A 24,559-nucleotide genomic window follows, 5' to 3' on the forward strand; every position below is an offset into this window, starting at 1 on the left:
ACACCTGCCTTGAGTGTTGCTTTTGCTGAAACAAAGCAATTTTGATGCACAGTTCTGTACATTAGGAAATAGAGGACATTGTATGAGATAGTTAAAGCTGTGTGAATAACTCCAGATTGCATTTTTTCCTGTAATGTTTTCCTTCTATAGGAAGCTTTTTTCCAAGAGAAGTGTTGGAATTCTCCCCTAATAAAGCACTACACTTAAAAGAAAAGATTTAATAATCCAAGGATTTTTGAGATACCATGTGTTTTCTGTTCAAAGCCCTTGTGTAGCAAAATGCAGTGTTGTTTTTGTGACAGGTATCTGGGGAGTGTGGACGAATGCTGTTTTTCTGGTGTTTTTTCTCCCCCTATATCAGAGTTCCTCGATCTTGTGAAAGAAAACAGGAAGCTTTAAGAGTATAATCAGGATGAGAGGAAAACCAGGCTAACTCTTTGTGGTTTTTTTCTTTGTTCTGTTTTTAATTTAATTGAAAATATGAAGATGTGCTTTAGACCATTATATTAACTTGAATTTCATACCACAAAAGTGACTGTCTGGTCTTCTGAGCACAGTGGGAATGTTAATCTGCATGGAAGACAATGCTTGAAGATATATATCAAATTTGGCATAAAATTGATGAGCTATTTCTGTATGATGTTTTTGGCACTGTGTTCCATTTCACTTGAGTGCAGACACAGTAGATGGCACTTGAGTTGCTAATTTTATGATGTAGGAGAGAAAGCCAAACTCAGTTACAGAGTTAGATGTTTATAGCAATAGGCACATTTAATGAAAGAACAGTTTCAAAGATTTTCTGTCAGTTAAATACTCCTAGGGAAAAAAGGAAACCATGCACAAATTCTTTTTCAGTGCAAGCAGGCTATCTCCAAGTCATTGAGTTTTTTGAAGTTTTATTAAAAAACTGGACAGGAATCAAAATCAATCTGAATCATAAATATATAGTGCCAGGTTCCCTTCAAACATGTTGCCAGTGTTTGGTTTCATAATCTGTTGTTTACAGCTTATTCTCTAATAGAAGTTCTTTCTTTACTTCTAGTCTTGCCTACTCCCACAGAACATTTGTGATATGACCTCTGATGGCAGGTGAAAGATAAAAATCTGCTAACAAAGTGGATGTCTAACAATATTGTCTTATTATTGGAACAGCTTGAATACCATGTTCCTTACTGTGGCTAAGTTGGATAACCAAAGCTAAGAATATGCCGGTAGTTCTGCTAATCCAAATGTAAACCTTTGCTTTAGGGTATTCCAAAGCAGTTACCTTATGCTATGTTTGATGATGTACTCTTAGACAGTACTGTTTGGTCATTTGTTGACTTTCAACATTTCCAGTAGTAGCATTAGGTAATGGACTGACTGTCTTCAGAATTGGAGTGGCACTATGGACTTCTCCAATAATATCCTGTCACTATGATTCAGCACTAAAGCTTATTGCTGAGTTAAGAAGGTTTAGTCAGACTTAGTCCATGATTCATTCTTTGGCCTTTCTGCTGATGCTCTTATGATACTTATTTTAATGAAAATGCTGTCAGACTTGACCTAGAAATGAGCTTCATTTGTGTTGTATTCCTATGTAAACCTGCCAATTCCAGGTTTTAGGGTTCACAAAACTGTTTGAAAGCCAAAAATTGATGTTTATTTACTAGAGGTCAGAGTTGTAATTTTATCTTTTATTTTATTTAACTGATGTTTTTAGAATACATAGAAATCCCAGTGGTACTTCCAAGGCTTCCAGAAGCTGCACCATGCCATGTCTCTGTCAGCCCAGTGCCAAATCCCTGTCCCATGGGACATGTGGTGTGCAGAATTGCCCCTCCTTGGTGATGCTCTCCTGGGACCCAGGTCCTTGTGATCAGGGTTGCAGCCCATGGATGGTGTGTGGCTTGTAGAAGCCCCCTGGTGCTCCGGCCCTGTGGCTTCTTGGAGCTGGGTTGCTTGGGAATGTAGGCCAAGTGGATAAAGCCTCTCTGGTTTTACAATGGCGGAAATGTAAGTATGGGGTTGTCTGGCAGATTGATTTTATCACACTCTCCCAGCACTGTGCAAGTGCCATGTGCTGACAATGGTGGAAGCAACCACAGGATGGCTAGGAAGATATAATGTGTCCCACGCCACTGCATGGGACACTATCCTGGGCCTTGAAAAGCAAGTGTTAGGGCAATATGGTACTCCAGAAAGAATTGAATTGGACAATGAACCCCAAAACCCCTTCACAGACATTTGGGCCAAAGAGCATAGCTGTGAGTGGGTATAACACACTCCCTATCGTGCACCACTCTCTGAAAGATGCAACAATGTAATGGACTGTTAAAGACTACACTAAGAGCAGTGGGTGGTGGTGTGACCTTCAAATGCGGGGATACACATTTAGCCAAGGTTAGTCAACACCAGCTGAGCTGCCAGTCAGGCTGGCCCTGCCCAGTCAAAATTTTTAGGTACTGTATAAGCAGATAAAGTTCCTGTAATGCATGTTAAAAACATGCTGGGGAAAACAGTCTGGGTTATTCCTGCCTCTGTGAGATTGCTTTAGGGCAGGGACCTGAGTGCACTTTGTATAGACATTTATGTATGCTCTACCAGTGTTTGTGATTTGTCACTGCATTTGGAAAAAAACCACTGTGTGTTAAGCAGACATTGCCTGGCACTGAGTTTGAACAGTGTGACTTTGCAAGGAGCTTACATCTTGGTTTATTTTGCCTGGAGTCTTTGCCAGTGGGTTTCATCTCTCTCTACTGCTCTTTCTGACAGGTTTTGTGGGTATGTGCTGGACAGAAATATAAAAACAAATAGAAAAGCGTAGGGAACTTTATTTGAGGGTCTAAATTATTATAGATGTCTACTAGCATGATATCTTTGTTTCATGATTAGGACAAGTCTTCTGATGTAGCTGCATCTGTCCCTAATGCAGGATGCTCCATTAAGGTTAGAAAGTAAAATCCTTTTAGCAGCTAGTCATGTTTTTTTTCCTTCCAAGAAGCCAGCTTTTTCCTCTTGGATTGAGTCTTCCCAGCAGGAGGTGCCTTTTTGCTTTGCCAGTTGGAGAAAACCCACATCCACTTACAAAGACTGTACTGGAACTTAGGGGCATTTCATTTTAATTCCAGGCAACCATCCCTTTGCTGCTGCCTTTGGAACAGCTCAGCTGTGGAAGAAGTGAGCTAATGTGAAGTACTTAGTGAAGCCCTGAGGTTTATGGTTGGAGTAATTAAGGAGAGGAATTGCACACCCTGTACTTGATTTTTGTTTTAATTAGTCTTCCTTTGATCTAGTAACTCAATTTAAATTTTAAGATTTGAATCAACAACCTGCCACAGTATATTGCTTAATTCCTCTCCTTCTCAGCCTGTAGACCAGTGTGGAATATGGTTTATGCTTTCAGTTTTTTTGATTTTGTTGGGAAAGGTTTTTACTGTCACTCCTATTTCCTATTTTCTACTGGGAGTCTTTCCATCTCTCCCATCCTCTCTTTTCCTCCATTCTTCTCTCCCAGTCACTTTCTTTATCCTCAAGTATCTTTGCTAACTTCATGTTCATTTTAGGATGGAGTTGAGAATTGTTTTAGAAGTCTGCCTCAGGCATCTTCATAGATTATCTCCTTCACTGTGAATTAGTCCCACTCTTTCCATGTGACTTCTGATTTATTAGAAGAGCTGTCTTTGTTGCTGTTGCCAACAGCTTCCTGCACTTCTCTGCCTTGCTGGATGAGTTAGCCAATTTTAGTACTTGAAAAATCTTTTTTTTTTGCTCCTACCTTGGCATCTGAATACTCCTTTCCTATGTGAATATGTTCTATGCCTCAGTTTATCATCATGTTTTTGTGATTAAGCACAAGAGAACTTGCATGTACATTTTTCACAATGTATCTGCACCTTGGATGTTGAAGCATGCTAGAAGTGTACTCTGATTGTATTACTGATGAATAGTCTTTATTTTTCTAGAAGGTTTTGATTAGTATAGTCTATGATTGTTGTGCAGGTCCTCTTTGGAAAGAAACTACAAGCTTTAGAAAGGGAATGGCAATTTAAGTCAGAGGCATCCGGCCAACCATCATTTCTTGAAGAAAAGTCATGAAAACATTAATATTAACATAAACCAAATAAGACTAAGTTTTTGAAGTCATATCCAAAAAAATTCCTGCCAAAAAGCTGATGGGCAGATATGGAAAATGGTATAAGAACCTGGTCTATCTGCTTTAGAAAAATAAAACTTTATATTGACATTACCAAGATTTGAACTTTGCTTCTAGAAGTGGGATATTTTAGAATTCATCTCAGCTATGCTGCTATTAAGCTTTTCTTGTCTCTGAGTGGATATGTGCTTTTTTATGTTTTATAAACAAGCAGAAAACTTCTGGAGCTTCTGATACCGTTCAGTGCACAAAAATGCTAATGCATACATGCTGTACTTGTGACCTCTACTTGGCAACCAATCATTATTTTCTTTTATTTTTCTTCAAGTGAAGGAGACTATGCTTCTGATTTTTCCATGATAATTTTCCTGATCAATGATACAGCTGCCTATTTTTAAAATTCCTACCATGATATGTATTCCTGCTAGCTTTTCATTTTGCCTGTTTTGTGTTTCCTGTTTTGTTCCTGTCCTTGAGAATCCCCGATGCAGCTGCCTTGTGGCCACTGGAATTGGTAGTAGGTGGATGGAAGGAGACCTCTTTTAGTGCTTTGCCTTATTGTTGAATTTTAGCTAGCTGCTGTTTATTTTACTAGCAGCATTACAAAAATACCTTTTGTGAGTTTCTTTAGTTTGGTTATCTAGTTGCATCTGTTGCATTTTGCATTAATGAAATAGATAGGAGTTGTGTGGGATTTCTTCTCAAATGTGGTGGAATCTAGCTTTCATAATTCTGTGTTTACTTTGTGATATTATACATCTTAGCTTTGATAATGACAATGAAAAGCCAAACCAGTTCAAGTCTTAGGTGATTCCAGCAGAATATGTTGAAATATATCAGGTAAATTTTTCTCCTTTAAACAATGAAACTGCAAATCTTTATAGACTTTAAGCAAGCAAACAGAACCTAAGGAACAAGTGGAGACAACCAGATATTCAGTGTTTTGAAAATATGAGTATGTACCTTAAATATTGCAACCTTTATATGCTCCTTGTCTTTGATTCAGGTGGTGGGAACTTCCTCTGAGAGATATATTTTCTTGTTGTAGTTAGGACAGTTCCCTGTAAAACTGATCTTTCTTGAGATTTTGAAGAGCGGCAATGAAATAGGTGATAGCTAGCAAGAATACTGTCTTGGCCTTTTTTAGATTGCATACCCTATTGTATTTTTCACAAATGCTAGGCCACATTGGATATGCCACTAAACTGTTGTGACGTAACAAATGCATTTATTACAACAGTTCAGATTACTCCTAACTGCTTGAAGTGGGGTTTGTCATTCATGTGGAAGCTATTCTTATGCGATAGTGGTTCCCAACAGCTGACACCGAGGTGGAATTCTTGAATGTGGTTCCAAGTCAAATAAAATAATATTTGAAAAGCTCCAAGATAAGTGTAAAATTCTATCTTTACCCATCTTGCATATGGAAATAACTGTTTATCATAGACTATTTTAGACTGCTTGCTAAAGGAATCTCATAATCCCTACATAGTACTACAAGTGATGCTTTGCTGTTGCTTTTAAAGAATTTCAGTCCTGCAGGTTGTAGGATGGCTTGGAAGGAAGTCAATAATCTTACTTGGCTCAGGCTTTTTCAGTGTCTCTGGTAATTTGAAATACAAATGATAGTGTGAGTTTTGAGTATATGGCCATATGTGAATGGCCAGGACCTGAAAGGGATACAGTTTAAGACAGAATGAAGACTGGGAGTCCTCCCAGTTTGTCATGGTGCAAGAAGTTTCTACTATGCCTTGCCTTATATCTTATCATTTGAATAAAAGCTGTTTATAGGTGTGCCAGCCTTTCTCAGAAAACTGCATAGAAATGCATCCCCTTAGGCCAGAGATCTTTGAACGCAGCACTGAAGAAGAGGATAAAGGGTGTTTGGCTTTTATTCACTCTATTATGACTTAAAATCAAAAGTAAAGATCATAGTCATATGGCCAGGTTCAGCCTTGATAAAGGAGTAAGTATTTTGTACTACTGTCTATTCCATCACAGTGGGAGCTTTAAAAGAAGCCTCCATCCAGAAGGCTGTTCCAGATACTCACCAATCTATTGATTCTGCTCCTGCTTACTGAAGGGATGGGTGAGTGTAATAGTGTGAATTTTTTAGGCATATAACCACAAAACTTTGCAGTCTATAAGATTTGTATTCACCGTTTCTCTTTTGATCTTGCAGTTGGCCATAGGTTTGACCTCGGGTACTTGAGGGACCTACAGTTTCTCTGAGTATGGTTTTGACTGTCTCACAAGTTTTCTTGAAGAAAGCACTGAGAGAAGAGGCTTGCAAGCAGAATATTGGGGCTTATACAGGAGCTTTAGCAAAGGCTTTCATTTCTGGGAGAAATAAGAATGGTTAAACAATTAATTATTTCACAAAGATAGAAAGGCAAAATTACTTTTGACTGCTTGGCTTTTGTAAAGTCTTTATTACATGTACAGTTCTACATGCTAAGCATTAAAAGTGAAACAAAAAAGCCCACAACCTTGTAAATTAAGTTAATTCTGTTGACACATGGAAAATAGAAAAAGCAGGAAAACACTGCCACTGTTTTAGATCTGAGGAGGTTGATGAAGCACTGCATTGTAATTTACACATCATTATCTTGATTACTGAATTTTTTCATTTTCACCTGCAGGACAATATTTTTATGGTAATCTTTAAGTAAAAGTTCATAGTATTGCAACTGAGTGACTCGATTTCATTCTGGGTTTTGAAAAAGCAAGGCTAAGGAATGGTTGCATTGTTTTTTTCCTATGCCTTGACCAGAAATTGCTTTAATGTAACCCAAAGTCTGGATTGAATTCAGAGTGATTATGTAGACTCAAAAAATGGATGATTTTTCCAAATACAGGGGAAATTTAGATTGTTTGGGTAAAGTGATTGATCTCTCTCTAGCATGGCATATATAAAGTTCTGTTGCCTCTGTTGGGTCTATTGTGGAAAAAAATTATAAATACAAAAGAAAATGTGAACTAATTTAAGGAATGGGCTGTTTTCCCCAGTAATTTGTCTATTTTTGTCCAATCCTGGAAAGCTATTAGCTTGTTTCATTAATATGCTGCAGTGTAGAATTCCATGGGCAAGAACACCTCAAAAAAAAAAAAATGGGAGTTTTTTGATAATGTGACACAGAATTTTGAAAATTGTGTCAGCAAAACATGGTTTAAAATCATTTGAAGATGTTTCATATGTCACGATCAATAACTTCTAAAACATTCTGTTTTGGAACCAATGCTCAGCTTAATTTAGTTTACACAGCTTCTCTTAGCACCATGCAAATTAAGTGCAAAGCTTGTTTAATGTAGGTAACTGCAGTGGGTTTGGGGGAATGGGGAAGACATATTCAGAATTAAGATAAGCAAAATCTTAAACAGCTTTAAACCCATATGAAGGGGCTTAAAGATTGGGTAATTTTAAGATTGGGTGGATGAAAAGAGAGCCTCTTTTGCAGAAATGTTGCGAGAATTGATGTGAAGAACCAGGAATTAACTGTGTTTCCCTTTCCATGGCATAAAAGATGTGGTGGTGTTGTGGGTTTTGGTGTGTTTTTTTGGAAGGATTGTTTTTTTGCCTTGTCCTTGTGCTCTTTCTTAGCTGAGGTTCTGTCTGATAGCCATGCTGTTAACATGCATTCCCTTTCTTTGCCTTTGCTTGGTCTGGCCACACTGGAATGAATCCTGCACCATTCAATAAAATGTGTTAGCTTAGGTCCTGCAATACACTTTCACTTTGTAAGGTGGTATTTATCACTAATGATGTTATTTTGGTGGGGAGCTAATTGTCTGTGTGATTTTTTTATTAATGGAAAAGGAGTCCTGTTTTTTTTCCCTTAAGAAGTGTTTAGTGTCCTTGGATGCATTTGCACTGAGCTACAACTACTGTCTAGTAGCTACACTGAGCTAGAACTTCTGTCTGTGTCAAACAGGTCATGCTTGTTCCTGTTGTGCTGGCTTTGTCAGGCCTGGCATGGGTGCCTCAGTGTCATTAAAGGAGCATCTTTTCTGCTAATGAAAGATGCAGTTGAATAGGTGCTTATCTTCAGTAGGTTATGAATGCTAGTATCTTGTTGATACTAGCATTGAAGTAAGTGGTAAAAGTAAGCTAAGTGGTAAAAGTAAGTGGATTTTCTGCACCCATTTGATCTTAGCTGCATGTGTATGGGCCAGCTTATACACATACTGCCCAGTTACAGTAGTGCAGTTGGATCTCTAAGGTGGCATGGCAGTCAAATAGTGCACACAAAGATACGACCAATGATTTGGGAACATCTGCTGATTTCATTAGAAATGCTTAGAAAAGTTTTTAAAGCCCCATCTGAAAGATCTTCATATGGTAAACTCTACTTGTTTCATTTGCCTCCTGACACAGATTGAAACTGTGGTTCCACAGAGTCTAAGTATTTGAAACTTGAGGCAGAGAGAGGCAGGTCATTCCTCTGTAGCATTTAATGGAATAACAACATTTTGCTTGTAAATCTAGTTGGATGTCAGCTGGTGAATGGAGAAGGAATGAAAGACAATGGGAATGCTTTTTATATTTTTTAGTAAAATCTTGTTTTGAAATGTAAACACTAATGAGAAATTTAAGAACAATAACAAAATAGCATTACATATTCCCCCTCACCCTGCCCTCACTTTTTTCATTGCAAAGCAGATCTTTTAGTATTTTGTCAACTGCCCTTAGTCTTTCATATTCAAGACAGACTGGCTGAGTGGAAGGTTTGAGAAGAATAAATAAAGGAGTGGGAAACAAAGGGCGTGTGTATTTACTTGTCAAAGATGTGGAATTTGCAGATATCAAAGCAGAGTCAGCCTAGGTTCAAAACCTAAAGGAATGGCTAAAATGTTGTGCTGTTTTAGGTAGATGCTATTTTCCCTGTAGGCATTTGAATCTGAGTGAGGCTTTTTTGTACAGCCAAACATGATTTATCATTTCAACATGCCCAGTGGGCTAAATCTGAAAATGTTTCATAACAAAGATAACCAGTATAAATGATATATGGATATATGAATTCTTTATTCATTTGAAGGTGAACCTCAAAGTAAACATCACTGGTTTCCTGAATGCTTAAGTGGTACTTTGCTATGTTTGACTAATGGGTGTTGTGAGTTTGGGAATTTCAAGCAGCAGGATGTATTTCACAGAGAATAATACTCAAGTGAAACAGTGGTCTGTCCAGCAAGATTTCCTTTAACATAGCTTTCTTGGCTGTATAAGTTGCAAAAAGGTTGTAAGTGCAAGGCAACCGAGTGTCTTTAAAAGGTGTGTTTGGATGCTTACCATTAGTACTTAATCTCTTAAAAATATTGTTCTTTTGAGAGATGATTGTTGTTTCTTTTATTAAATAAAAAATTATTGGAAGATTGTAAGAATGGGGGAGGAAGAATGCATACATGACAAATGTGTAGCTATTAGTTTATTTAAAGATAGGTTATTCAGAAAAAAAATTACTGCTGTGCTGTTGTTTAAGTATAGTGACCTGCCCTGAAGTTACAGGGCGATGTAATTTCCTTTTAGCAACAAAGCAAAAGGGCAAGATTAAGGTTTTGCTGTAGACGGTACGAGAGCCTTTAACCATTCATTTGACTGTTGAAAACTATTCATCTTCCTTTGCTAAAATGGCACCACCTGATAACTTGACCCTAAAGCATAGTTTGTAGTGATTGTTCTTTTAATTTCAATACTTGCTTGGTCATTATCTGTTTGAGGCTTTATATTTATTGCAACAAGCATATGTTCAGCTGTCATTGCTATATTTTATAAATGCTCAAGTAGTGGAAGGCTATTTTTAAACTCTAAAATCTATTGTGGTTAGTCTGGTTACAAGGTGCACATCAGTCTTGAGACTGTAAAAATAACAAGTGTATTGTTGGCCTCTCAGCACCTTAGGTTCAAGTCTGACATTGCTTACTGTGAGTAAGTTCCAAGTGTTACTACTTCTCCATCTGTTCTAATTATGGCTGTGAATAATTTTTTCAAAGGATTTCTCTTTCCTGTAAAAAAAACCCTGAAGCCTGTCAGCTAGAACAGCAGTAGCATAGAGAACCCTTCTGTTTAAGGGATTGTGCTGAGTTTTGCCAGTTCAGATACCTTTCCTTGTTTTAAGTGCCACTGGTGGTGATGAGTGGCTGTTTCCTTTCATCCTTCTGTATGCTTGCATATATTTTATGAAAGACATTAGGGTAGTGATTTCCTGTCAGGGCCTAAGTAAAACTAGAATAAGGTACCTAGTGGAGAAATACAAATGTGAATTTGATTTAGTTTTTTGGTAATGTGGAAATATTAAAGTAGACCAGGCAACTGATGAAGTAGGATGCGAAGACTAGAAGATTGTTGTCAGTAGTTTACCATGTGCTTAGTTTGCTAGAATTTACTTTTAAAGCAAGTTTGGCCTGTCCAGATGCACACACACACTTCTCCTGCAATGGAGAATTTACCAGCTGCACAGAACCTGTTGGGCTGGTTTAGGACTTGAAGCAACAAAATGATTGTGTGGTGCTGTGCAGCACTGTTGGCCCTTGGGCATTTATTGTGTCTACACCGTGCGTGTAGGGTGTGATGTGCAATATGTAACAGCAGTTGTATGTACCTCTGAAGGAATGGTGTTTCCTTGACTCTGAATTTTGTCGTATTTTTATTTGGAGATACCACTGGCCTGCTGTGTTAATGAAACAGGTATTGCTGTGTTAATGAAACAGGTATATATCAGTGTTAATAGGAACTGTACCTTAGTCTTTGATGGCTAGGGATAAACAGATCTCTACAAAATACACTGCCTCACTTGTGTTGCTAAGGTTTTCCTCATGACTGTTGCATGCAAAATACTGCAGACAATTATAGACAGAATCTGAGCTATCTTTGCAAACTATGAATTTGGCTTCAAGTTCTCACCTCAGCAGACTGTTTTCATCTTGTTTCATACAGATGAAAACTGCATATCGTGTTAAATATCGTGTAAAATCGTGTTCAGGGGATTTATAGAGATGTTGGTTAGGCAGGAACTCCCTCTGATTTTGATTTATCTGTGCTCAGTATGCATAGACATGTGAACTAAAGTAAATTGGTGAATGCCTTGGATTAAATTAGAGGGATGAAAATGAATGCAGAGTAAATGCATCCATAAACATAGTTAGATAGATGAAGGATCCCAGCAGGCATCCCAGTTATAATTAAGAAGCTGAGCATAGTTCTCCAGTTTGTAATCTGTTTGCAGCCTGTAGAGGAATAAAGAGAAGTGAAAAGTTATGTCATTGTCAAGTAGTGCTGGAGAAAAATGAACATGTAGTATCAGGTCCATCTGGCAGGGAAAGACTGACATCTCTTTCTTACCAGAATCCTGTCCTCTAAGTTCCCATCAAATGAGGGAAGTCTTTCTACCTCTGATATGTTATTTGCTGTCTTTATTTCTTTATTGTGCATTAAGGTAGTCTAAGATATTGCTTGACTACTTTCTGTTATGTTGAACATGTGTATTCCTACAAAATAATCTGAAATGTACACCAAATAAATACCAGTAGTTTTATTTCTCTGAGTGATGTCATTAGAATAGCTGGAAAGTAATATAATTTGAGAAAGTACTTAATTTTCAAATGTTAATAGCAACTCACTTAGCTATACTTCTGTGTAAAGTACTTATATATAAGATATAATGAAGGAGCAAAATACACATCTGCTGAAAGGTGTATGGTGCAGAATCCACTTTCTTAAATGCAGCAATGTTAGAGAAGCTTGTAAGTCAATTTCTTATACCAAGTCATTATCTTTTAAGTGAAATTTTGAAGACTAACTACTCCTATATGGAATTTTGTTGTTCTGAATGTCTCTTTAAGTTCTACTTAACTGTTATGTCTCTGTAACTTATTATTCAGTATTAAGAAGTTAGGAACTACTGTAAGGTTTATATTTGTTTGCTTCAAGTATACTTTTACCTTAAGTGGCTTGCTTTCACTCACAATTCTTAAGTTTTGTTTTTCCAGATTGTTTTCTTATATAAAACCTTTTCACTTTTGTCTTGATGCTTTCAGCATCATTTGTTTGCATCTAGCTTTTCTTTTCTTGAATTTGTTTCCACAGAAGGAAAATTAAAGTTCTGGTAGCAAATGTATTCAGGGGACCCAAGATGTTTATGTTCTTTCATCCTGCAAGATGAAAGAACACTAGAAGAAATTTTTTACTGTTACTTTTTCCCACCTCTCCCTCTACTCCATTCTGCCCCCCAGCCCCCAATTCAGTTGTAGCATCCTTCGAGACAGTTATCTTTTGTCTCTAAGACTGGCATAAGCCTCTCACTGAAAAGAGTGAGGGGAAATGTATGTAGTGTGGATGGAGTTGAAATGGTTATGATGCCTTATCACCAGTTGTGATATACAAAAATAAATAAATATCTAAAAGGAAAGTCTGTCTACAGTTCTTAAGGATAACTCCTAAACTTTAAAGAAACTTCTCAAAAGGAATCAATTTATAACCAACTTAATGTTGTGTATGGGAGATGAACGCTTGCTTTTGTCAAGGATTCTATAGAAAAAAGAGCTGCATCTTGCTTGGCTTGCTGCTGCACTGTGGTTTAGCGTGTTCTGATTGTGGTGTACATGAACTAGTTTGGCTGCTATTTTTTTCTGTAAGTTACCGGCTTCATGTCCATCAAGAGGGAGATATTTCTTAACACTCTTTGTTTTGACAGAGAAGTTGCCTACCCTAATTTTGTGTTTTCTGGAAAACTTGCTTTGTTTTGTTGTTTTGGTAGATCACAGGCATGTCAAATGTTATGTTTTTATTAAACAAATACCTATAACTGGGTATATGTAAAAAAGCAGGTTTCCATTTTCTTTGGTAAGAAATGTAATACGTTTCTATTTGTTATGGCTGGTGTAGGAGTGTAAATACTTTTGTTTTTTGGCCTTACTGACCCATAGTACATCAAATTAATTGTTCTGAAGTTTCTGTTGTTCTTTTTCAATGCTATAAAACTTAATCCATGCTAGAACTGTATTTTTTGTAGTTATTCAACAAGATTTATAGATAACTAGATGATAGTGACCTGGTAAAAGAAAAATGTTACATCCAGTAGAGGAAGCACTTAAAAGTATCTTTGTTAAAAAGCCTTCATGTAAATGAAGTGTATGTAGTATTAAACCCTTACAGATGTGCACTTTTTCCATGATCACAAAGGAGTCCCCAGAGGAAATCTGGGAGCTGTATTTTATTGTCTCAGTGAGGAATATTGCCATATGAGATGATTTAGTCCAGAATTTTTCCCCCTAGTGTGTTTGCAGGACGGGCTCTAAGCCTGTAGCTTAGAAAGCAGGAAGTGTCAGTCTCAGAGCAGTACAGGTATTAAATAATGAGCAGTTCATTTGATGTGATCCCTACAGTACTGCAGATTTAAACTTGTAGCCAGTTTGGCAAAACCAGAAGGATATGGGAGATATGTCTCTATTTTCTATAGACAAAGAGTTTAGCAGACTTGCTATCTTTGCAGGGTTCAACATCTCAGTATATGTAAAAGAACAACTGCTTTAATTAACTGTTGTTTTGGAAATGAACACTGGGAAATACATTCCTTTATAGAGTTCTCACAGCTCACAGTTTTGATTAACTTTTAAGAGTTATGTAATATTATATTTTTGAGCTGCATATCACACTAAGTAGGGATTTTTCCCTGGAAAATCACATGTGCACACAAAATATATGGCCAGATTATTATTTCTGTTGTACTAATCATAGAATCATTGGGGCTGGAAATGACCCTTCATGTCATTGAGTCCAACCATTAACACAGCACTGCCAAGTCCGCCCCTAAACCAATTCCTTAAGCACAGCAACTACATCTTTGCAATTCCTTCAGGGATGGTGACTCAAGAGGTTCCCTAAGCATCCTGTTCCAGTTCTTGATAGCTGGAAGCTTTTGGTTGTGATGTAGTCTTTAGTCCCCTCCTTTAGGCAATTAGCAGTGCTTTTGAATATTCTCTACTAAGAAAGTTATTATTTCATTAGTGAATACGAGGTTCCTTTCAGTTGTTTAGAATATATATATATATAAATTCATGGTATTTTCTTACATCAGCTCTTCTGAGAAAAATAAGGACAGATGTCAAAATCTTTACCGAAGAGAAAGGGCTCCAAGAAAGGAAAAATAATAAATGTGTTGTTTCATGCTCGGATTGTTTGATATGCTTAAACCTGAACTGTTTAATGGACAAATGTCTGGCTTTTGTGGCCCATATGTGCCTCTCAGGTGTTACTTTCCAAAAATTACACTGCAATTGTAATAAATACAAATTTAAAATATATTCTGTTGCTCTTTCCATCAGAAGTTGTTTCTCTGAGGTAAATGCATTTTGGTCTCCTCTTCACCTCTTTTTAAAAGGGTGCAGTCAAAATGATGATTACAATTGTTAATCTCTAGTCTAGTTGAATTTTGGAACTGCTCAGGTAGGTGCACCTCATCTCACTGGTGAGGCAGTATGATACAGAATTTGTACACAGTGCAAAAATGCATAAGATCACAGAACATGGCAATAGACATTTATATGAGATGCAATTGTAAGTAATGACTTTTCATGTTTATTTTTCTTCTAAAGTTTGAGAACAACTATTGAGTCAATGCAAATATTTTATATTAATTCAAAATCCATATTCGGTTTTTTTATCTGAGACATAAGATTGTACATACCAAAAAAGAATCATTCACTTTCCATTGAAATGGAAACTAAAAGGTGAGCATATGTTTGGAAATAATGAGATGGGAGTACAAAAAATATATGTCAGTTTTTAAGTGACCCCAACCCCTTTGTCAGATCATGTCAGCATCATCTGACCATGTAATTGTCATTATGGTGCTATTTGTTATGCTTAAGTGTGCTGACAGTTTACTGGACGCTTTAGTTGATTTGAAAATTCTGGTCATGTTCTGCCAGAGGATGTACTAATCTAAGTGCAATGCCAAATAAGTAAGAAAATACAATCTTTTTGTCAAAAGACATTAAAACTTTTCAGACTTCCTGGTTGGTATAAATGTTGATACATCTGGTAGGTTTTGGAGCTTGGGTAACCTTGTTTGTCATATTTTCTTTTAATACCAAGAATCTCAGAAATGAGAGATTATTTTCAATAATTATGTTGATCTTGAATATTTAAATGTAAGTCAGAAAGGTTAACAAAAAAAGTAGAATGTCATGTCTGCCTACATTTTTCGAAAAATGCTTGGCATTTACATTTACACTTTAGCCCTGAGATGGAAGATTCCTGTTCTAGAAGTTACTAAAACAAAAAGATATCTTAGATAGTGATGTACTTTGTTTAGAGGCTATAGAAGCAACTCTGAAAGAATTTAACTTCTAGAGATCAGTGAGGGTCTAATGAGAGTAAATTTAACAAACAGGTTAATAAAAATTTCATTTTATACATCTTTCTTTACCCAACCCACTAGGTTGAGCAAAATATGGTTATTTTTAGCTTAGTCCAAAGTTTAAATACACTCTATTGGTTTCACTTATTTAAACTTAAATAAAAATTTTAAATATATTAATATATTTGAATAGATTTATTGCATTTCCTTGGGGGAAAATGGGTTTGCTTATTTGGCAAAAATGCAGCACAGTAGGCCTGTAAGAAAGTAACATTTGTTACTTCTAGTACTTTGGGTTTTCAGGCAGTTAGGAAGCAATTTTGATGCATTTGTCTTTCAAGTAACTTAGGAGCATTTGTTAGCTTGGATGTGATGCTGTGTTGTGATCAGCTTAGGGTGGTTTATAGAAGAAGCCTCTGTAAAGGGCACATCCTTATCATCTGCCTGCAAAAGGTTATATGGACATATGCTGACATGGTCCAATACAGCTTATTCTGTTTCATGCTAGCAGCCTGCCTGAGAGATATTCTTTGTCCTAAAACTGTGTTTCAAGTTCATTGGGATTCAAGTATTACCTCACAAGTATAAGGCTGTTTCAGGAAATGATGAGACTCTTGGATCCCCTAACATGTTGGATAACTTAACATCCAAGGAAGAAGTCTGTAAATTCTTAATCCATGAAGTGGCCCTGCTTAATGTATTTCCTAATTTCCCAAGAAGAAATCGAGTGCCTTTTCTCAGATGTTTAGAGCCAACAAAATCATGGAATAAAATACTATTCACAGTGAAAGCCAGGAGAAAATTTAGGGCCAGGGCTTCCCTTTAAGGAGGTCCTCTGCAATATCCACTGTGTCTTGCCCTGCTAATCTTTATGGCTTTGAGGAATAAATCCAGTGATAATATATTTATGTAGATGGAATAGCTGCCTGGGGTCTTATTGCCTGGTAGCTCATGGTTATCTTCCTGAGTAAATGTACTGTATGTTGTCTTCTGCCGGCATCAGTGAGTATGCTCTTCACTGCTGTCACCACAGGTAAGGTGGATGGGAAAGATCCCAGCTCTGATAGCAGACTTCCCTTTAGGCATTTTCCTCCTTGAATGTATCCTTAATTATATGCTCCAGGTGTCTCAAATACAGAAATGGAATTTCTGTGAAGCAAATCTCATCTTAAGCAGGACTTCACTCACCTGGAGCTTCATGTCTTTGCTGAAGGCATGTTCTGTTTTGTTTTTCTTGTAAATGGCTGAATAATTAACATCCTAATCTTGGCTTGTCACAGGTACAGTGACTGAAGAGAAGGCTCTGTTAATCACTCAGCAAAGGCTTTTTGAACCAGACTGCAGCGGCATGAGTGTGAATTAAGACAGCCATATTTTACTTCTGTGTTGTTTGTACCTGTTCCTTTTAAGGTGCTTTCCCCAGTACCCCCCTCCCCTGCCCACACACGAAGTTCAAACACTGACAATATCCCAAACATCTGTAACACAGCTGCCTGGAGCTCCTTGCATCCTCCCAAGGTTACATTATGCAATACTGGGGGCTTCCAGAAAATGCTTTCAGTTTATTTTTAAAAAAATCTTTAATGTCTAATTTCAAATTAGGGGTGGCTATCTTAGAGCTTCTCATAGGAGGTGTGTGTGACATAGACAATAATTTGGAGTAGAAAAAGACATAGAACCCATTGGGTTGTGGTGCCAAATATCCAGACCTGAGTGTGGTCTCTTTTCTGCCTGGTTGTGTACAGAGGGTGATGGCTGAGCAGAACGATAGAAATATGACTTTGAAAGATCATCTTGTTCCAACCACCCTGCCATGAGCAGGAACGCTTTCCACTAGACCAGGTTGCTCAAAGCCCCATCCAACCTGGCCTTGATCACTTCAGAGATGGGGCATCCACAACCTATGTGGGCAACCTGTTCCAGTGCCTTAACAACCTCACAGTAAAGAATTTCTTCCTAATACCTAATTAGGAAACCTACTTCTCCCTTGTAATGCATATCATTTGGATATGTTGGTCTGAAACTAAGTCTCAGCACTCCTGTGAATAAATTGCTTGTTTGTGAATGATGTTGTGATGGCTTTCTTACACTTCAAAACATCACCTCAGAAACCTTTTTAATCAACAGTAAGTTTACCTGATAGTACCTAATGTTACAAATGCATCACATGGCCAGGGGGAGCATTAAGTGTGTATTGAAATACCTGTAGCTGGTTAAGTTAAAAGCACCTTACAGCTAAGTTCTGGTCTTCCTCCTTTGAAGAATACAGTGCGGTGTGGTGTATTATTCCCCTCTGTCTTCTTGGCCACTTGTTTTTTGTGGACAGTATAGAGTTGTGTACTTTCATGCTCTTAAGTGTGTTTATTTCTTGGGTTTTTTTTTTAATGGATGCAGATGAAGAGGGAAATGGAAAAATTGGCACTACCTAATTCCTGTGTCTGCAAAGAAAAATTAGGTTCCAAAAATAGTGATTTGGGGTGAAACTGTATCTTTATGACTCTGTATTTCCTGGACCCTTGTAAGCTTGTTTCACAGCCTCATTGTCAATTAAATGGTGCTTGTTTGATATATAACTTGTATTTTTAACAAGGGGGGAGTTATGGGAGGTCTTTAAAATACTACTTTGTACTCAGGAAGTATTTTGGTTTCTTAATTAAATGCAATGTTTGGTTATTTATGTAATGAAAAGATGGCACCTGCTATTTGTCAGATAGTCAGAAAGGACTCAGAAGGACAATGTTCAGTCCCCAAGAAACGGGTTAATCTGTGTGTATCTCACCTCTTGGATATTAGCCCATTGTAATGGATCTGAAAGCTTGGGGACACTGTCTTAGGACAGGTCTTCATCTATCACACTGTGTTGTTTCCTATTCTGAATTGCACCCATGTCTTCTCCCTAGATTCTAAATCTCTGCAGAAGTTCAAGGATGATAGTATTAATGATATTGATTTGAAGAGCAATTTCTAGGTCACAGGTAAGTAACACTGCTTGAGGTTGTCTGAGAGTAGATTAAATCCTCGTAAAACAGAGTTAGAATGTGTTTAAATTTATAGAGAAAGATATAATTGTTTTAGCCAAAGCCATGGTTCTTGCAGGTTGATAAACACATGAGGAGAAACTGAGACACATTTTTTTTGATGTTCAGCTGCTTTTTTTATAAGTCATGCACCAAGTTTTTCCTGCCTGAGTGCCAGCAGAATCAGACAAATAATTTCTTTGCTAATATTGACTATCAGTCAATACTTTTCTCAAAAATTCTTTCTTCAGCAATTTTAGACAGTTTCTGAAACTTCCTTTTCTATTTATTTCTATCTGTTATTTTCTTCCACATGAGTGCATACACATACTGTTTGAAACAGCTATCAGCAAGGCATTTGAATTCCTTCCTAGGTTCTCCTAAACCTTTCATTTTGAGCCCCATTTATAAGCCTGTGATTGGTTTTAGACTTTCTTTGCATGATACCTGTGTTTACATTCTCTGCACACAAGAACTTGTGTTCTGTGAACTTCAGGTTCTCAAGGACCTGGTGTGTAATCTTCTGATATTTCCACTCAGATGAACCAGCTTTGAGTCAAGCTTGGAAGCTATATGGTGAGGGCAGATGTCTTTGTATATGGGTAATTATTCAGTGCTTTCAAAAATATCAGACTAGTTTCTTAGTTTTATAAAAGCAGTTGAAGTCAAAATGGGATATTCCTCAGACACTGATTTACCAATAAAATATCTTTTTGTGCCTTTTCTTAATGATGTTCTCTAGTGAGTTGACCCAGCCTAGCAGCTACACACCCACCAATTGCTTGCTTCCTTCCTCTCAAAGGGATGGGGGAGAGAACTGGAGGAGCAAAACCAAGAAAATTTATGGGTTGAGATGAAGAGAGTTTAATAAGGGAAGGGAGGAGAAAAAAGAATAAAAAGTAATGCAAAGACAGTCACTCACCACTTCTCAGTCAGCATCCAAGCAATAGTAAACATACTGAAGAGACAGACATACTGAAGTTCCAAATGACTGTACTGGGATGATAGGAAGGGTATCTCACCTACCTGGTAGTAGTGTGTGGAAATGAGAGCTAAGATTAGTCAGGCTGAGATGTGGTGTTTGATGTAATTTGACATTTTATTAGTATTATTACACAGTTAAGCTTTAAATTTTATCTGTGTGGGACTTTGGAGGAAGGGTATTGGGACAGGATTCTACTACCAAAGTCAAAAGGGTGAAATGGAGAGGGATTGGCTTCTAGACCATTAATTTAAAAAACAGATGTGGTAGGTAGAAAGACAAATGTGTTTTACTGTAGGCACACAGTTTGTGGTAATTGGGAGTGGGGCTGCGGCCGAGCCTCATCCCCTATGGGTACAGCTGTGCTGGGCAGGTGAGCAGCATTGAAGGCAATGAGCCATGGAGTGCCCAGGTACTGACCAACCACCACAGGGAACAGAGGACACACAGGTGCAATGCATGAACAATCAGGGGTATAAAAGGTTGGGCTAAAGAACAAGAAGGGCAGATGCCTGAAGCCTTCTGATGAGGTAGGTGTTACTCTGTATGGGTGAATGCTTAAAGCCTTCTGAAATTGTATGGTGACACTCTGCGTATTGTGGCTGTCTCAACTGTGCCATATGCTGCGACATTTTGCTATTTGAGTGTTGAGTTGTTACAATATTTTGGGTGAATTTCAGACTAGTTTCTTTGTGGTTGGCCCTCGTGCCATGGATTATTTTCTGCTTTCATGGAGAGAAAAACTTGTTGATTAGCTGAAGCAAAGTTGACTTCCTATGGGCATCTGAGTTATGTTAGTGGGCCGCCTGAAGTATATGTTTTGCTTTTGTAAAACATAATTTAGGAGTGTCAATACTTAATGTCAATGATTGAATTAAGAGACTGAGTGCATGACATGAACATGTTTGATCTCTGCTTAAAAATCAAGATTTATGTATCTTGACTATTACACTTATGTATCCTGTATATTTACATTTCTGTATCTGCTCCTGTTGGGTTTTTTTGGTAATCTGACTTTTAAGATGGATATTTGAAAATACTTGCCAGTTTTCAGAGGCTTTGAGAGAGTAGGGTACTCTATCTTTATTAAAATGTTGTTTTGCTCTGTAAAATAATTTGCAAAGTAAAATAACACACAGTAATTTCTGCTTTGCTAAAATATTTTATCTTGGGATCTCAAAATGCTTTATAAATGCTGATGAGTAAATCCTCCTGTCACTTCTGCGAAGCACATGGTGTTATTCACGTTTAATGTATGGAATGGAACCCAGATGTATTAATTTACAGTCCTGTGCCATAAGCAGCAAATTATCTCCTCCCCTCTGTTTTTATGTGAATTGTCTCTGCTTTCCAGCTCTTCACTTTGAGACTTTTAAGTGCACAGTGTAGTGATTTACTGTTGATCACTTTTCTAAGGTTTTATTCTAAATGGAACAGCCTTGCGGGTTATGAGTTGTGAAATGACAGAAAACAGGTACTCCCCAAGTTCAAGCTGTTTTAAAGTTGAGAGAATTGCTATAAAGAAAATAATTAAATCAATGGTGTCAGAGAGGCCTGGTTTTACTGTTAAACTATTGCTGCTCAACTCTTAACATCTTTGTATTGACAAATTTGTGGTTGCTCCTTTTAAAAAAAACCCAAAAGTCAAACGCAACTGTACTGCAACTGTTGAACTTGCAACTAACATGAAGATATGTCCTTTCTGGTGCTCTTTAATGCCTCTTTTTTCAGTTGCAACACCTAATAGTGTGGTCATTGTGTGTCTAGTACCATTAAAGCATTTGTAGCATTGTTTCAAAACTGCTGACTCCATAGATTTGGATAAGCTCAGCACATCTGTGATGTCCTTTAAAGGAAAAGACAAATATCTGTTACTACAATTGCTGTTCTTACTGTGTGCTAAAGACATTTACAAAAAAGTGCAGCAGAGATTAAAGTTACTTCTGTACTTCAGGAGATCATCTTGTGGGACAGTCTTTTATTGGTGATAGTGTGCTGAATGTCTACTTGTCTCAAGTTGGGAGCAGTGTAGATGTTTTTTGAGATTTGTCCTTGATCTGCAGAAAAAACAAATGTGTACACAGCTGTAATTTAATTATTTGTTCTCTGTGTAGTGCCTCGCTTCTCTAATGAAATCGTTTGGCATAGATATTAAAATGGTAGCTTGGAAGCCCTCAGCAGTGGGGTTTTGGAAGAAGTGCATCAAGCACCAGTCTTGTAACATCTTGCTAGTGTACTCTAGAGATACCTCTGCTAGCTCAAACTGACACCAAAAGGGAAATAAGGGCTTTCTTTCTCGGATGCATAGGCTTGTTTCTTCTTCCAAGGAATGGATTTTAAAAGTAATCGTGTTGTTAATTGAGCATAGGCAAACCTGGAGTGAAGAATTATCTCTGCAAAGCATTTGTTAAATGTAATAGTACTGTAACAATGTAGTTGTTCCATCACGATGAAGCATCTGTGCTTGATTCAGAATAAAAAAATAAGGTAGAATGAGGAAAATACATGCCTTTTGTTGTTGTTGTTGTTGTTTTTTCCATCTTTGCCGAATCTCCATACAGTGAATGATGGCAAGCGCTGGTCAGGAAGTTTTTGTGCAGTAAGGGTGAGGAAGAAGGGCCAAAGGGTAAAGAAGGAGCTGAAAACCAAAACTTTTCTGTAAGGACAACACTGGGTAAGGGACAGGGCACTAATTCATGAATTTGTTCTAGAAATCAGTCTATCAGCCAAGATTATCTTCAAGGATTTTGAACTTGGTTGCTCTGAGAACAGCAGCACCATGGCACTAAAATTAATGTGTTGTCAGGAGTTTCGTGCATCCCCAAGTCTCACTGGTGTGAATAGAAGCCTGGAAGGTTAGGACTCTTACCTGAATACTCATGTGAGAATGATGAGCTTTACATATTCACGGTGGTATCAATATGACTGCTATGGAACATTGCTCTGTGTGTGCCAGTATAACAGGATAATTTTGAAATAAGAGGGAGGGAGTGAGCGTTTACTAACTTTTAGTTTCTAGCAGAAAAGCCTGTATAGTTTTTATTTCTTGAGAAGAATTGGAAGAAGAGAAATGATATATCAGAGAAATTGATAGTTTTCTGATGGAAACTATTTTAACTTTATCTGCACAAGATCAGTTGATGGATCATTCTGTCTGAAGTTTCCTCAGAGTTCTTTGACATATTTAAAGATAAACTATGCTACTAATGTTGTATAAACAATCCTCTTTATTTTTGCTGATGTCTTTTCTGGAAAAAAAAAAAGCACCAAAGTTACTTGGTGATGAAAATACTTTAAAAACATTGGTTGTATTTAAAGGAAGACCTTGCACTTTAAATGGACTCTAACTACTTCTTCCTTTCTTGGCACATTGATAATACAGTGTGATGGTGACAGCATTGACACTCTTTCGTAAATTATGAATTATGTAGCTGATTGTGTGTGTATATTGCCTGGTTCTGAGTAAACCTGTCCATCAACAATTTAAGCATGGAGACTTTTCTCATCTAGACATTATTCATGGTCCTTATCTTCTTCTATTTGCATAAGTGACCTAAGGGCAGCCAGTTCTTCACACTCCCTAGCTTATCTTAACCTTCTTAATTCAAGATTCAAATTCTAATTCATGACTTTCTGCAGTGCGTTCTAATTTGCTTGGTTAACAATCTAAAACCTGTTCTATTTCTCCCCTTTGTTTTTAAAATCTCCAGTTGTTTCTTATACAAATGTCCTTATCTCCTTGAGGATTTGTTTTGGTTGTGTCATTAGAAGAATTTAGATTTCTTTGTCTTGGGCTATGTGACTGTTCAAAGCCAACAGAGGCTTCATTTTCACTGCAGGTCATTTGGTCAGGCTTTTGGTATTTAATATCAAGGTTTGTCCCTCCTGTTATGAACTATGCCAATCAAGCATGGGCAAAACATGAGGCTACTTCTCCTGGGATCTTAAGTTGCTGGGATATGTTATGTTTATAAATTACTGAGTTCCTGATGAGGAAAGGCTATTATGGAGATAAACTAATCTCTACAGCCTTTCACTTCTTCTTTTATCCTAATAGGCATAAGGCTCTACAAAATCTGAACTAAAGAGGATTAGATTGGAGCAGTTCTGATGATTACAGCCAAGCTATGAATGCAGGTTTGGACTTGGCTCCAAGGAAATTGTGTGTTCTTACAGAAATGTACCAAACTGTCAGTAAGCTTGAGTAAGATAGAGCACAGCCAAGGAACAGGTATGGCCAATGTGCAAAATTCTCAGTGGTGGGGCATTTGGAATCTGAGTATGGCTGATGAGCAACTTACTTTTGCTTTAAAATAAACAATGGACAGTAAATTTAATAATGAATGCAATGTAAAATGCAAACAGTAACCCAACGAACTCCCATGCAGTCATCCTCTATCTAATTAGTCTGAAACAACGAGATGGAACTAATTGGATGAGTGATTCAGGCCTCAAACAAATGTACCTACCTAAGAAGTTAAGAAATTCTTAAAGGCAAATTTGTTTCCCTTCCTGTTTTTGAAAGATAGGGTAGAGATTGCAAGCGATGAGAAATTCAAATAACAAAGTTTAGCCTCTAAAATAATCAGTAGCAACTTGCTGAAGTAGCAGCCTTTATGAAGATGTTTTATATACTATGACTATGCAGTATACTCCAGTAATATTACAGTAATGACCTCAAGATTTGCTGGAAGTATCATAACTCTGCTCTATCCACAATAGGCAAATTAGTTGGCACTAAATGAGGGGAAGTGTATTTCTCCTGAGATCAGGAAGTCTAAACTGCAGCTGTTGTCTGTGTTGTTTATGTGAGCAAAGCTAAATAGCCTCCACTGCCCTTGTGCTTACACATTCATAAGTCAGAGGAAAGCAGTTTTCCTGTAACCTACTCTTGATTGTACTTCTTTTGATGGTTAGCTTTATTATTTACACTTTTTTTTGGTACCAAGTCCAATTAAAGCAGTTGGACTCTAAACATGTTTCTGTCTTAAGAAATGTATTTATAATGGGCAGCATATGGAAGTACAAGCTGTTAACAGCTGCAAATTTTGTTGATTAAACTAGGTGCGGA

General features: G+C 37.3%; 1 protein-coding gene across 30 annotated transcripts in view; it reads left to right on the forward strand.

Annotated features, from left to right (window-relative positions):
• The window catches only part of RAD51B (RAD51 paralog B), a 417,280-nt gene that overhangs the window by 68,744 nt on the left and 323,977 nt on the right, over positions 1 to 24,559 (forward strand). The gene's annotated exons all lie outside the window — the stretch shown is intronic.

This window comes from Anomalospiza imberbis, chromosome 6, assembly GCF_031753505.1.
Source record: "Anomalospiza imberbis isolate Cuckoo-Finch-1a 21T00152 chromosome 6, ASM3175350v1, whole genome shotgun sequence".
NCBI classification, from domain to species: Eukaryota; Metazoa; Chordata; class Aves; order Passeriformes; family Viduidae; genus Anomalospiza; species Anomalospiza imberbis.